At 43.5% G+C, this 11759-nt stretch overlaps 1 long non-coding RNA gene across 1 annotated transcript in view; it reads left to right on the top strand.

Moving 5' to 3' along the window:
• The first annotated feature begins 972 nt into the window (after window positions 1-972).
• LOC121399266 overlaps window positions 973-11759 on the top strand; it is a 36408-nt gene continuing 25621 nt past the window's right edge. The window contains exon 1 of the long non-coding RNA XR_005964866.1: window positions 973-1059. This is a non-coding gene — a long non-coding RNA (uncharacterized LOC121399266). The remainder of the gene's footprint in view (window positions 1060-11759) is intronic.

Here is an 11759-nt window from a genome sequence, read left to right as displayed (position 1 = left end):
CAGTGGCCACTCTCTCTTGTCAGTGGTCTCCTCTCTCCTGTCAGTGGTCTCCTCTCTCCTGTCAGTGGTCTCCTCTCTCCTGTCAGTGGTCTCCTCTCTCCTGTCAGTGGTCTCTTCTCTCCTGTCAGTGGCCCCTCTCTCCTGTCAGGGTCTCCTCTCTCCAGTCAGTGGTCTCCTCTCTCCTGTCAGTGGCCCCTCTCTCCTGTCAGTGGCCCCTCTCTCCTGTCAGTGGCCCCTCTCTCCTGTCAGTGGCCACTCTCTCTTGTCAGTGGTCTCCTCTCTCCTGTCAGTGGTCTCCTCTCTCCTGTCAGTGGTCTCTTCTCTCCTGTCAGTGGTCTCTTCTCTCCTGTCAGTGGCCCCTCTCTCCTGTCAGGGTCTCCTCTCTCCAGTCAGTGGTCTCCTCTCTCCTGTCAGGGTCTCCTCTCTCCTGTCAGTGGTCTCTTCTCTCCTGTCAGTGGTCTCCTCTCTCCTGTCAGGGTCTCCTCTCTCCAGTCAGTGGTCTCCTCTCTCCTGTCAGTGGTCTCTTCTCTCCTGTCAGTGGTCTCCTCTCTCCTGTCAGGGTCTCCTCTCTCCAGTCAGTGGTCTCCTCTCTCCTGTCAGTGGTCTCTTCTCTCCTGTCAGTGGTCTCTTCTCTCCTGTCAGTGGCCTCTTCTCTCCTGTCAGTGGTCTCCTCTCTCCTGTCAGTGGTCTCCATGTCCCCTGTCCAGCCAGTGGGCTGTGTTTGCCCTTTTTAGTCCTGGAACCCCATTCCTGTCAGTCCTTACCGACTAACTCCGCTTTTACGAAGACAGGCCCGATGTTCTTCACACAGCCGCACTCCAAGTTCAAGGTTTAATAGCTCCACAACGCAAATAACGGCTAGCTTCTTCTCTCCGAACAACTATCCCAGACATCGCGAGAATATGACATCACGCTAACGTATATAAGTGCGCAGTGACGCTACACGTAGGGGGAGTGACGCGCAAGGGTGGGGCAACTCAGTGTGACAGGCTGGTGTCGGTAGCGGGTATTCTATTCACTACTTGTATTGTCTGTACGCGCAGCTTCTGCTTCTGTCAGGTAAAAACAGTTTTCGTGGTGGTTACCAGTCATTATTGCTGCTCCTCCTCACACACTTCGCTCCTCATGTTTCAGCAAGAAGAAGCGACTCATTTGTGCCTCTGTATCTTTGCCTTTGGCTAAAATTGACCCTTCCAGGCAGTCGTTTCCCCTGTTCCACAATGGACTTAAAGAGACCCGTCACCTTAAATAATAAAGTAAAGTTTTGTATTGTCCTATAATCTTCTGTGTGGGATTCACAGTGTGGGACCCAATGGGCAGACACAATGGCCTACACTATTATAGAGCAGGGGAATGGGAGGAGGGCAGTGACGTACATCACAACACTTGGAAAATAGAAAGAGGGGCAAGAAGATTTTTTGAAAGATGCCCATTTTATGGCCACACCCCCTATACAATTTGACAGATTACGGAAAGTTTGAACACATTTCTGGGGGTTTTAGGGTCCGGTTTTTATTAGTTTTGCCAATGAAGGTGAATTGCCACAAGAGACCTGCTTATCTTAAATAGTTACTATTGTTTCTTTGCTTATCTTAAAGGAGACATTTTGTGTAAAAAAAAAAAAAAAAAAAAGAATGTACTAGTGCAATATAATAATTTAGATATAGAAGAATTGTGCTTAAAAAAAAAAAGTAGTGTTCAGGCTGATTTATTGAATATTTCTGCAAAAATGATCCTTCCTGCTTCCTGAATTCCCAGACTGTGCAGCTCACTGCACTGTAGGACAGGAACCAATCAGTAGCTAGCAGGATCTGATAGGGAACTGAAGCCTGTCTGTGCTTCAGACTGTCCCCCTCCTACTGTGCTTCTGGCAGGGACTGTTAGGACACGCCCACCCCTCATTTGAAACACAGGGACCAGAGAACATCTATAGGGAGCTCTAATAAAGGAGCTCTTTTTAAAGATAATATACATTTTTAGCAGCATGTAAAAGCAACACCATATATTACTGATAATTGCCTACAAAATTAGGGTTTTTTCATTTATCCTATATGTCTCCTTTAAATTGTTACAAATGTATCTCAAGTGCACCTCACATTCTTGGCTCTCTGCCTTTGTATCTTTTTCTGCCTGTTCAGTGTAGGAGATCAAAGAGAAAGTCGGGACAACTCAATAATAATCCGGGACTGGAGGTTGAGCTTTTAAAGGGAAAGTAAAGTCTAAAATAGAATAAGGCTAGAAATGCTGTATTCTTTATGCTAAATATAAACATGAACTTACTGCACCACAAGCCTAATCAAACAAATGATTTATGCTTTCAAAGTTGGCTACAGGGAGTCACCATCTTGTAACTTTGTTATACATCTTTGCAAGACTAAGACTGTGCACATGCTCAGTGTGGTCTGGGCTGCTTAGGGATCATCATAAACAAAGCTGGTTGAGTTCTGCATGGCTGGGAAGTAAGGAGGGGGCTCCCCCTGCTGTTCATAAGTATGATTGTTTCCCTGCTCAGCAGTTAGGGACCATCTGACAATTCCTATCCACAGCAGTAACTGAAGGGAGAATTTCACTGCATACAGTCAGGTTTCTTATAAAAATAGTACACATTTTTTAATTAAAGTATATTGTAGATAGGTTTCTTTTTCATTAAAGAAAGTAAAAATGGGATTTTATTTTTTTTGCAAAAAACAGGGCCAGTTGAGATGTATGCAGTGACATCTAGGAAGTGCTGAATAGAAAGTAAAAGTAATTGACTGCCCTGCCTTTATGCCTCGGGTATAGAGGCAGTGCAGGCATTATATGATTAACAGCTCAGATATTTAAACACCTTCATAAAACGTCTGGATGTTCTAATAAGAGAATAAATTTGGGTTTCATGTTTAGGACTTTCATTATACAAGGTTTTATGTGTGGGCGACAGGTCCCTTTGAGGTGGCTATAAAAGTTGTCAATGGACCAAGTCGGGAGCTTATTAGTCGATTGTATGGGGACGTCGGTCGGGCTACCATGCCAAACAATCTGATCTTTCAGTGTTTGGCCACCTTTAGATCCCACCAGCTGTCACCCGCGGCTACCCTTTAACAGACTTTCATTACACTGTTTTGTGTAAGGACTGAGGCCGTATTTTTGGAAATTTACGGACAACATATAGGCTAATTTAAGAGAAGACAAAGGGTGAAAATCACCCAAAATAATCATGTTTTTTAGGCTTTTTTAAAATGTCTACTCTGCATCAGAGGGTCTCAGTGTTCTGGGTAAAAAAGGATCAGAATTTTTCACAAAACAAGGGCTAATATCACAAACAATAATGGGTAAAATTGAACAAAAGCAATCTAGCGTTTTTAGGCTCCCTTTTTCACACTGCCATTGGAGGGTCCCCGTTTTTTGTGCAAACAAGGGCCAGTTTTTTACATTTAAGGGACAAAACAATGGCTCATTCCTGAGAAGTTAATGGGTGAAATTCTCCATGAGTTTTATCTACAGTGGCCAATGGAGAGATTTTTCACAACTGCAGGCGACAAATCTGCCAAAAAGGCTCTCCATTGGAAATAACTGAAATCACCAGCGGTAAAACCAACTCACCGATTTCGTTCTTCCAAAAATTGCCTCTGGAGGAAACTTCAGGCGTGTCGGCGATATGTAGGATTTACCGCTGGCAATTTTAGTTATTTTCAATGGAAAGGCATTTTCGGGAGATTTGTTGCCCGCAGTTGTGCATAAATAATCTCCCCATTGGCCACTGCCCTAAGACTTCTTTTTTTAACACTGGCATTAGTCCCAGTGTTTTTTTTTTTTTTTTTGGAAAAAATACATTCTGAGCTATTTATCCTGAGTACATTCATTGTCACCGTTATTTCTACCCATGGTTTCCTACCTTGCCACTGTCACTGTGGTATTCGTTATCCACCTGCCAATTATATCCTCAACTGCCAGCTGGCCATTATGCTTGCTTATTTCCTAGCCTGTCAGATGGCTATCTCCACCTTGGTCTTTGATTGGTCTCACTATGTCACATGCCCTACATAGTAAGAAAACCTGTGTGTGTCGTTTTAACCTTCCCATGCACAGGATGAACTAAGGGCCCTCTAATTCCAATTGTTCTTATACTATTAACTGCTGTTTGAGCGTTAGCTCCCTGCCGTGTATGCCTGGAAAGTGGCATGTGGCCAATTAGCTCATCATCTGGCCGTCTCTGTTTTAATATTGAATATGAATTTCAAAGCCTGTGTGTCAGCCAAGTCATTCCCACTGGCATGGACCACATAGTGGCATCTTTGTTAACTAATACCAATATATTCTCCCATTCAAGGCTGCACAGACTTGCTTTCTTATGCAGGCTGGAAAGAAAAATAAAAAGTGGACCTCTCAATTGCAGAACACCTTCTTTATAGGTGGCCATAGATGTTAAGATTTTTAAAAGACCAAGCTTATCTTGAAACAATCGTTTAAAGGAGAAGGAAACCCCCTGGGCACAAAACCCCTCCCCTGTGTTGCCCTCCTCCCCCCTGCGCCGAATGTCACGAAAACTTTGTGACATTCGGTGCATGTGCAGTAGATCCGTACCGGTAAATGTTCCTACTCCGCATGCGCCAGAAGACGCCAGTCAAAGCAGGAAGAAGATCGCGTGGGAGAAGATGGCGAATGTGAACTCCGTGGACAGGACCTGCGCAGAGGGGTGAGTAACAAGTTAGGGGCATTTGCCCAGGGGGACAGGTAGGCAAGGGGGGGAGGAGGGAGGGGGGCAACACAGGGGAGGGGTTTTGCGCCCATGGGGGTTTCCTTCTCCTTTAAATGTACGATTTGTCCATCAACTAAAAAGACCATTTCAAGCGATATTGTCTAGTTCAGTTGTCCCCAACCTTTTTAACCCGTGAGCCACATTCAAATGTAAACAGAGTTGGGGAGCAACACAAGTATGGCAATGTTCCTGGGATGCCAAATAATGGCTATTTGGTAGCCCCTATGTGGACTGGCCGCCTACAGGAGACTTTTTATGCAATTAAAACTCGCCTCCAAGCCTGGAATTCAAAAATAAGCCCCTGCTTTGAGGCCATTGAGAGCAACATCCAAGGGGTTGGAGAGCAACATGTTGCTCACGAGCTACTGGTTGGGATCACTGGTCTAGTTGAAGTCAGGAAAACTGTGTGTAGCGGCCTGCTTGGCCCTGCAAACAATTGGACAATGGATACATTTCACTGTGACCAATGAAAATTTTCTAACCTGGGCGTTCAATGTTCTGCCTGCTATTGTGTTCCTCCTGATAATGGCTATCCCTGGAACTAACAGAAATAAAATATATAAGCCTTCAATGCAAAATAAACTCCTCCATTGGGAAAACATACTAGAGTGAGTAAGCTGGCGATAAGAGGGTAATTGTGCAGTTATGCCTCCATCTTGCACGCGTGTGTAAACACTGCATTGAAATATATTCAGGATCGAATTGCAGCTACAAATAAAAACTGTGAGGTCATAGTTTACAATGGGCCGATCATAAATTCAACAACTTGCTAGTTCCTCCCAGACAGTTATTTCGATATCAGAATATTGAATGCAGTTGTTCTTGCATGATCAATAGGTTGTAGTTCTGCTGTAAATCTCAAAAAATGTTCATGAATCTTGAAGACCCTTCCAGACTGTAAGCTCTTAGGAGCCGAGGAGTATTCATAAAAGGTAGTGTTTTTTGAGTGTCCATCCAACCCTTTTCCACTTCCAAAATCTGCCTAATGTTCCTTGTTTCCATGTTGATAAAAAGCAGAGTAGTGCAGTTGGGTTGAAGGGCTCTGTCATGTGCAACTGGATCTTCTCTTGCAAATAATCGATGACACAAGAGCAGTTGAAGTTAATCCGGGCTTGACTTTAAGGGTAAGGCCAGGCGGAAAATTCGGGGAGGTTTTGTCGCCTGGCGACTTATCGCCACGTCTTTTGCGCGACTATCTCCCCGAACTGCCTCAGCGTTTTTTCCCCATAGGCTGCAGCGCAAAATTGCCTGCGCTAATGCACACGCAGCAATGCGTTTTCAATAGTCGCCCAAAAGTTGCCTCACTGAATCTCCTCGTCTGGCCTAACCCTAACAGTGCATGCTCCATATCTGCAATTATTTGTAACAGATGATTCGCCCGTGCCACTTGGCTTATACGAAATGTGTACATAAAACATCACAGTTTAAGGGAGGGATTCTCGGGAAATACTACGTTTTATGTGAGCTTTTTGTTAATCTTTAATTCTACTTTAATCACTGCTGAGCTCTGTTGAAGGCCCTTTGTTTGCGCTTGGTCTCTATTTGCCTGTCCACATCTTCCCATTGGGACTAGAGAATTATTCTCCAATATTACTGTGTTTTCCACAAACACATTGTGCATTCCATTCATCCCCTAATGCCCAGTGCTTGGATTGGGGTGGGATGGTATCCCATTATTTTTTTACATGGCTAGTTTCCATCCAGGTGCAAAGATTAATAATACCTGAGCTATGGCAGAACCGTATTTTTTTTCACTAATTATAATGATTGACAGATGCTCTGTCCAAAGTGTGCGTAAAATTTGTATACTTGCAGGGTCTGGGCTCAGCTATAGCAGCCGTCATGTACAATCAAACTACCAATCACATGCTAGAAGATTGCTGTCTGTACCTTTGAAAAAGCTGAACAGCCAATTAGATTCCAGAGAAAAGGGTGCCAGACTTTCTGTTCACCTCCCCAGTGCAATCTCAACTCGGCAGCTTAGAAGACAGGATGGCTGTTGTGTGTGTGTGTTGCAGATTCCCTTTCTCCCGCTCCTCGTCTATCAGTGGAGAGAGAGTGCTTGCCAGCTGGCAAGGATACGGGTCTTTCGTTACTGTCTAGTGCTGTTTAAACAGTGACAGTCTCTTCACTTCCCCCACTGTTCCCTTATCACAAGATTCTTACAGGGATATTTTCTGGTTCTTCTCTCTTTCTTTCAGGGCAGAGACACACGCGAAGATTCGGGGAGATTTAGTCGCCAAGCGCCTCTTCTTTGGTCGACTTATCTCCCCGAACTGCCTTCCCGCCGGCTAGAATTTAAATCACCGGCGGGATCACTTTGTTTTCCCTCACAAGGAAACGACTTTGGGAAATGAAGCTCTCCAAGTGCCATCCCGCCGGCGATTTAAATTCTAGCTGGCGGGAAGGCAGTTCGGGGAGATTAGTAGCCTGAAGAAGAGGCGATTTGTCCCCGAATCTTTGCGTATGTCTCTGCCCTTACTGTCACTGTGACACTATTAATTAACTTTTCTTGCCTTAGCAAAAATTGCCACTGGGCCATCCTGCTATTTGCTATGAAGTTCTGGTGTATTTATACATGAAATAATCTCTGTTCCATCCTGCTATGAGTCCTGGTGTATTTATACATTAAATAATCTCTGTGCCGTCTTGCTATGAGTTTTGGGGGTAATTATTAACCCCAGGTTTATTATAATGGTAGGTGTGGCTTATATTTGTGGGTGGGGCTAAAATGTTGCTGCGACATACCACCCCCCATGTTTTTTGATCCCAATTCAAGCAGTGCTCATACCAAACTGTCTAGCTACAGTGTAATATAGGTAAAAGGAAGAGTAATAAGTGCCTTCTGAGGAAGTGGTGAGCGTTATGAAGACAAGTCTTAAAGGGATACTGTCATGGGAAAAAAAAAATTTCAAAATGAATCAGTTAATAGTGCTGCTCCAGCAGAATTCTGCACTGAAATCCATTTCTCAAAAGAGCAAACAGATTTTTTTATATTCAATTTTGAAATCTGACATGGGGCTAGACATATTGTCAATTTTCCAGCTGCCCCAAGTCATGTAACTTATGCTCTGATAAACTTCAGTCACTCTTTACTGCTGTACTGCAAGTTGGAGTGATATCACCCCCCCTTCTCCCCCCCCAGCAGCCAGACAAAAGAACAATGGGAAGGTAACCAGATAGCAGCTCCCTAACACAAGATAACAGCTGCCTGGTAGATCTAAGAACAACACTCAATAGTAAAAACCCATGTCCCACTGAGACACATTCAGTTACATTGAGAAGGAAAAACAGCAGCCTGCCAGAAAGCATTTCCCTCATAAAGTGCAGGCACAAGTCACATGACTTGGGCAGCTGGGAAATTGACAAAATGTCTAGCCCCATGTCAGATTTTAAAATTGTTTGCTCTTTTGAGAAATGTATTTCAGTGCAGATTTCTGCTGGAGCAGCACTATTAACTGATGTGTTTTGGAAAAAATGTTTTTTCCCATGACAGTATCCCTGGCCAAATAAATGGACAATTAATAAATTTGATTGATTTTAATACCAATGGATGCCTCCATTGCTGACCCCCCCAGTTAATGTTGATTTTTAAAAAATAAGCTGTCAAGCAAAGAGCAGCTTATCAGAAGTATGGTCTCCTCCAGGTATGGTAAATAGGTGCCCTCTGCTACATTGTTGCAGGAGCAAAAACCAGCAGAGAATATAATCCGCCAGACATACACTGCTTTTTAATAGTTTAAAATTTTACATTATATTAATGAACAGGAGATGGGAGATATGTGACAGATTTGTATATGAAACCTGTTGATATATTGCTATGACAGTTCCCTTCCACCGGAGGTCAGTAAAGGGCTTCCAAAACGCAATTTTCTATATACAGGGCTTCTCACCTGTTCTGATGGACTGGATGAGAAATAATATGATAAAATACATTGAAACGAAAATGTTATGTTAAAAGATAAGAATAGAGAAGATGAGAAATAAAGGCCAGCAACCAAAAGAAGTTAGATGAAAAACAAACTGAACTGAAAGGTATTTCTCTTGTAACACTATTTGGTACATACATCCAGTTAGTGTATTGATTGTTTATGCCTCAATTCCCTCATACTGTTCTATTACCCTGCATGTGACTGTTTTATTCTTTACCCCTGCAGATTGGGGGCCCATCACCTAAAAGGCCCACCATTCCAGCCGTGGAGGCCCCTAAGACAAAAACCCACACTGACATATCTTATATTTCTTCCTGCTTCTGCCATCGTGTGGCAAACTTTGAACCCCGAGGAGGCTATGGGTCTTGTGCAGCCGGGTCCACAGGGATTTCTCTTGGTGGGCTAGTCCAACCCTGCCTTCAAGTGCCTGTTCTGTCCCTTATCCTGAAAGCACCTGTTCCTTCCCATATCTTTCAAGAGCCTGTTGTGTCCCTTATACTGCAATAGCCTGTTCCTCCTTATTCTGCAAGAACCTGTTCCTTCCCTTACTTTGCAAGTCCCTGTTCCAAAACTTATTCTGCAACTGCCTGTTTTGTCCTTTATCCTGCTAGTGCCTTTTCCTTCCCTTATCCTGCAACTGCCTGTTTTGTCCTTTATCCTGCATGTTCCTGTTCCATAACTTATTCTGAAAGTGCCTGTTTTGTCCCTTATCCTGCTAGTACCTTTTCCTTCCCTTATACTGCTAGTGCCCTTTAATTCCCTTATACTGCAACTGCCTGTTTTGTCCCTTATCCTGCTAGTGCCTTTTCATTCCCTTATCCTGCAACTGACTGTTATGTACTTTATCCTGCATGTTCCTGTTCCATAACTTATTCTGAAAGTGCCTGTTTTGTCGCTTTTCCTGCTAATACCTTTTCCTTCCCTTATCCTGCTAGTGCCTTTTCATTCCCTTATCCTGCTAGTGCCTTTCCTTCCATTATCCTGCAACTGCCTGTTTTGTTCCTTATCCTGCTAGTGCCCTTTCCTTCCCTTATCCTGTAAGTTCCTGTTTCATAACTTATTTTGCATGTGCCTGTTTTGTCCCTTATCCTGCTAGTGCCTTTCCCTTCCCTTATCTTGCAAATGGCTGTTCCGTCCCTTAGCCTGCAAGTGCCTGTTCTGTCCGTTATAATGCAAGTCCCTGTTTCATACATTATCCTCCAAGTGCCCTATTTTATGGCCTGTGAATCACCCAGCAACTGTCTCAAACAAAATCTTGTATTGGTACCTCCTTCATATATTTTATTATTATTTGAGATTTTGAGTACATAGACTCTGCTGGAGTTCAGGCCAAGACTGGCAATCTGGGGAATTCTGTAAGACACCAGAGACCGTTGCTTTTTTTATTGAGCCAATATGAGCTATTTGGGACTCTGTGTACTTGAATGACAAAGTCCTGACCCGATTGAGTTTGTGTCGCTAGCATTAAAGGGTACAACACTCACTCTTCCTGCTGGGAGTCATAAATGAATGTATTGCCAGTTGGCAGCTACCTGGCAGTGTGTGATCTTTGCACCTTGCAAAGTGCAAATGCTATTTTTAGTATGAAGTCAGTCCCAATACTGCAATACCTCCCTGTGTATAAGTTTCTGGGGAGGAAATTGCATCTCAGTGATTATGAAGGGAATATACCAGCATGTGATGTATAATCCATCCAGCTATGAGCCCCATGACTGTATCACACACTGATCCATAGCCTGGATAAACACTGCTGGAGACTGATCTGCTGTACGTGTGGCCTTTCAATGACGTCTCCTGTTCATAAATGGTGTTTTCTAAATTTTATTATTTTATACTTGGGGTACAATGAAAATATGAAACTCGCTCAGTAATTCGAAATTAGATCCAGTGATTACAAACGAAGGGCAGAATGATGCTGATTGGGGACAGGACCACAAAAATGGGGCACCTGTAAAGGAGCAAATCACAGAATTGTGGAAAACTGAGTTTTGAGTAGAGGGGGTCGTTACTGCTGCAAAATTGTTTCAGTGGGGCATGTAGTCAGAACCGCCAGTACAGACGAAGGTCAGACTTGCAATTACATTTACAAATAAGTTTAAAATCTCCCACCCTCAGAGCAATAAAACTTCAGGGAATGACAAAAATATCCAATATGCCTGTGTCATTACTCTTAGGGCTTGATTGGGTTCCTTATTCACCCCCTAATGCCCTATTATTTAACCGTTGTGTGATCTATTTACCACGAGACGGCGACCGCACGTGACATTCACATAATATATAGAAGGGGCTGAGTCAGCAGGACAGAGAATAGATGAGGCTGCAGTGTAGCTTCATCATATAATTCCTATGCAGCACTCGGCCAGCACTGGAGATTTACACCGATTTTATTCCCCTGCAGATCAATGAAAGTGAATTTAGAATTCCTTATCTAAAGTGCAATGTATTACTAGCTCACACAATACAAGATGCCAGTGTTGCTTTATATTTTTAGCATTCAGTCACGGGAGTTATCTCTGCTTAGGAACCTCAATATAACATTTGATTTATTGGCTTTGCAGAGGGTAATGTGCAGGTCTGGACTGAGAATTAAAATAGGCCCTGGCATTTCAGGTACACAGAGGCCCAATCAGCCCATATAGAGGCCCAAACAGCCCCCACCAGCCCACTAAATAGTGACTTTCTATGGCACCTTATAGCAGCCCCTCTGGCATTTGCCAGAACCCACAGATTGCCAGTCCAGGCCTGGTAATGTGGATACAGTATCTGCTTGGGCTGGATATTTACGATGTAGCTGAAAGTTGCTACACAATATTATATGCACTTATTATAAGCTGCCTATGTGTATATCTTGCTCCAAGCCAGTATTTCCTACGGGCCACACAAAGGGGCAAATTCACTAAAGGACAAATTTTTCACCAGTGAAGGATACGCCACACTTTGCCCAAGTACGCCAGGCTGAAATTCGCTACCACTACTCTAATTAGGGGCCCATTCACCAAGATCGGGTGAATGAATAGAGGGAAAAAAAGCTCGAATTTAGAGTAATTTTTTGTGCTCCTCGACTATCGAATTGGCGTAAATTCGCCTGA

This window comes from Xenopus laevis, chromosome 1S, assembly GCF_017654675.1.
Source record: "Xenopus laevis strain J_2021 chromosome 1S, Xenopus_laevis_v10.1, whole genome shotgun sequence".
Classification (NCBI taxonomy): domain Eukaryota; kingdom Metazoa; phylum Chordata; class Amphibia; order Anura; family Pipidae; genus Xenopus; species Xenopus laevis.
Note: the sequence above shows the minus strand (reverse complement) of the source record. Positions and strands in the feature narration are given on the sequence as shown.